This window comes from Zingiber officinale, chromosome 6B (genome assembly GCF_018446385.1).
Source record: "Zingiber officinale cultivar Zhangliang chromosome 6B, Zo_v1.1, whole genome shotgun sequence".
Taxonomy (NCBI): domain Eukaryota; kingdom Viridiplantae; phylum Streptophyta; class Magnoliopsida; order Zingiberales; family Zingiberaceae; genus Zingiber; species Zingiber officinale.
In genome coordinates this window covers 29,657,539-29,661,163 of record NC_055996.1, presented here as the reverse complement: position 1 = coordinate 29,661,163, position 3,625 = coordinate 29,657,539, and the positions used below count along the sequence as shown (strand labels likewise).

Sequence of the window (3,625 nt, the reverse complement as noted above, 5' to 3'; positions counted from 1 at the left end):
CCAGTAGATAGGAACTTATACTAGATTCTAAGACCATGCTTAGATTAAATTGATATTTTTTTATCTAGAAGTCTCAGAAAGAAAATTAAATATTTATTTTCTTTAAAAAACTTTGTCTAGAAGTGGTTGTTGTTCCAATATCCAAGAAGGCCTAGTGCCTCGCCATAGCCTGGAAGTCAATTATTAAAATTAATATTTAATTATCTAACTGTTAAGATGGTTAATGGTTATAAAAAAAAACTTTAAGATACCCCTAGAAAAGTATTTCATATTTTTGATGTGATCAAAGGGGGAGATGAGTATAAGTTAAGGGGGAGTAAGAATAGTATATTTTTATTTATCATTGTTTAAATTTTTATAATTTTTGTTAACTTGGTTAATTCTCTATATTGCAAGAATTTTTTACAACTTGTTATTATTCTATTAGACCCTAACTTTAAATTGGATTAATGCACATCAAAAATGAGGAGATTGTTAGTACCTCATGGTAGTTTTGATGTGGTGAACCAAGTTAAGTTAGGTCCTGTGTATTTGATCCTTATGTCTAAGTGTGCAGGAGCTTATGAATATAAGAAGTCGAGCGGAAGACGCAGCTAGCGAGAAAGATGACACGGGAAGGGAGCTGACGGGTTCGGTGCATCCGAGGGATGAGGTACTACGGCAGACTACACTAGTAGACGAGAAGGACGTGCGTGACGTTCAAGGGACGAGAAGCCGGGGAGGAAGCCTGCTCGAGGAGAAAATTGGAAGATGGGTCCGGGTGAGCCCAATTCTGGATAGACGAAATCACCCAGGCGAATGGAGCAGTGGAAGAGCAAAACAGAGCTACTGGAGCAGATGGAGCTGCTGGAGGCACTGCCAATGCTACTGGAGGCGCCCTCGCACCTTTCTAGTGGAAGGCACCTTCAAACCTTCATGAAAGGTGCCTTCAATCACTTAAAGACGCCTTAGACTGAGCAAAAAATGGTCGTTAGCAAGGATAAAGTCTTATCCTCACTTGCCTCGCTGGAGGCCCCTTTCAGCTTGTTTGAGACGTCTTCCAACCTTGGATAGACTTTTTCAGGGGCTATAAAAAGACCCTTGGAGTTAGGAAATCAACAACAACTCCAGTATTCATTTCCTAATACATTTTTGAGCTTTCAACGAGTGCAATAGGCTTCTCCGCCTACATGAAGGAGATCTTTTCAGTGCTCTTTTCTGTCTTAGATTAATAGCCACCTATGTTGTAATCAAGTAACTCCTTAGTGTCTTTAATTTATTAGTTGTTTAATTTTTTTTATAAAGTGTGCTACTAATCTGAGTTGGAAGAACGAGAAAGATTCACATTGTTTTCAATAGACAATTCACCCCCTCTTGTCGGCCGCACGGGGTTCTAACAATGGCATTCCCTTTCAGTATCAAGGAAAAAAACAAGGACTTGGTTTTATTCTCTCCCTCCACAAAGCATAACAAGTTGGAAACAATTGGAGTAGCGTTTTCTGAATTAATTTTTCCCTTCAAGCAGAATGGTGCACATGAGAAATTGTATCACAAATTTTGCTCATGCAAATAGAGAATCATTATTTGAATCATGAGACGGATTCAATGATTTATTAAGACAATGTCCTCGTCATGGGTTAGGAAGATGGCTGACAATGCACATATTCTACATTGAGATTTTTTTTTTCAAGTAAGAGATTTTTAGATTCAACTGCAGGAGGTTCTTTGATGAGCATAAGTTTGAATGAAGCTTATATATTAATTGATCTAGTGACAACGAACCTCCAGGAATGATCAAGTAAAGATTTAATGATATATTCCTCGAGAATTCCAATAGTGTGACATGATTACAAGTGTACTAGTTAAACAAGATGCAGTGCAATCATCCAAGAGGTTTGAAAATCATGAGTCACTAGTCACTATCATGAAATACTTAGCAGGTCATGGTGGTAAAGTAGCTTTACGAAATCTTAATATTTTGTAGCTTTAATTTATGGATCAAGATCGGTGGGAATTATTTGTGAAGAGGATACTATCACCTAAATTTCAAGTATTAATTAATAATACTAGTCACTTAATGGATTTTGTTGTATTAGAAATATTTTATGGATTCAAATAGATAATCAATTATATATGAATATGTTAAATATATTTTTCTTATTAGGAAAAGAGTAAAAAATTTAGAACAATCAGGGTAAATCAAGATCGTATTCACCAGATGAGCCAGAGAGGTTATGTCTGTTTGGCTAGTATGATGGTAAATATTCAATAGGAAACACAGTTGTAATTGATTATTTAAGTTTATAGTTTTGTGGTATTATAATTGTTTATAGTATTTACATGTGATATTATTAGGAGTATATTTATTATATCATAATTGTATAAGATGTGCATATGTGAAATTATAATTATATGGGGTATAAGAACATCCGCAGTGCGCGATCGCACACTGTGGTTAAGTGCATCCACAACACACCACCGCTCGCTATAATTAAGTGCATCTACAGTGCACCGCGTGTTGCGAATGCCTTTATCATAGCTCACGATCGCATGCTATCGATGTGTTATAAATTTTAACAGCTTGGAGTTATACTGCATGCGATACACGCTGTGAATATAATAATTGTGCGCTGCAGAAAGATATATTTGTTGTAGTGTCGTGAAAGTGATTGATCCAATTTCATAGAAATTTCTTACTCGTCACTAGAGTAAATTTGAAAATACAGATGGATCCTAACGAACGACATAACACCACAAATAATTTGAACTCTTTATGTAAATTAAATGATTTAGGATTTAATTTGTCTAATAATTTATTAAACTAAATAAATAAGATTAAACAGATGTATTTAATTCGTTCATCTCGTAAATAAAAATCATGATCCGTTTTTAAATAATATTGATGAATAATTTTCACTAACTAAATTTGTAAACTAGGCTCATTAATTAAGTGACAAATAAGCTCTCAGAGTAAATAAATTTATAATATCAAACTTAATTATTAATTAACCAAGTAAGTTTTAAAATGTAAACATTATAAATAATCAAGTTTAATAAGAACTTGATATATCTAAAAACTGAAGGATACATAATTTACTTTCCTTCATTTCATTATACGACCAACTATGAGGAACATGTAACGTGAGTAAAATCATCTAAATCAATCAAATTCCAACTAAATTTGAACAAAACTCCATCCTCACAAAACAAAAATTAAACTAAATTTAAATAATTATTTTAACAGTATAATTCAATTTAAACTCGATTAACTAGACTCAATTTTTTTATTAAATAAATTTGGATGTTCACTCGACTTAATTCGTTTAACGTTCTAGTCACAAACTTCAATTAAAAAATTATAAAAATAATGACTTTTTATATTCAAATAAATGGAAAAAACTATTTATTTATTCGTTCTAAATTGTATAAATTTCCTACTTCTAATTTTTAATTTATTAAATCTGAGAATTTGACTGTCCACTATAAGTGCTTTTTAATTTATTTTATACGTCCCCGGGGCGATGGTAAAATATTTAGGTTGTCTCTCAGATACTCACGGTTCGAACCCTAGCTATGACGTATTTGTAAGAATTTTTCCTCCAAATGAGAAACGTAATCAAAGGATGTTGGGCTTTTGAGTTGATCG

At 33.1% G+C, this 3,625-nt stretch overlaps 1 non-coding gene across 1 annotated transcript; it reads right to left on the bottom strand.

Moving 5' to 3' along the window:
- Positions 1 to 1,511: 1,511 nt before the first annotated feature.
- LOC121993340 lies at positions 1,512 to 1,618 on the bottom strand. The gene has a single exon (XR_006115201.1). It is a non-coding gene; the product is annotated as a small nucleolar RNA R71 (small nucleolar RNA).
- Positions 1,619 to 3,625: the final 2,007 nt, after the last annotated feature.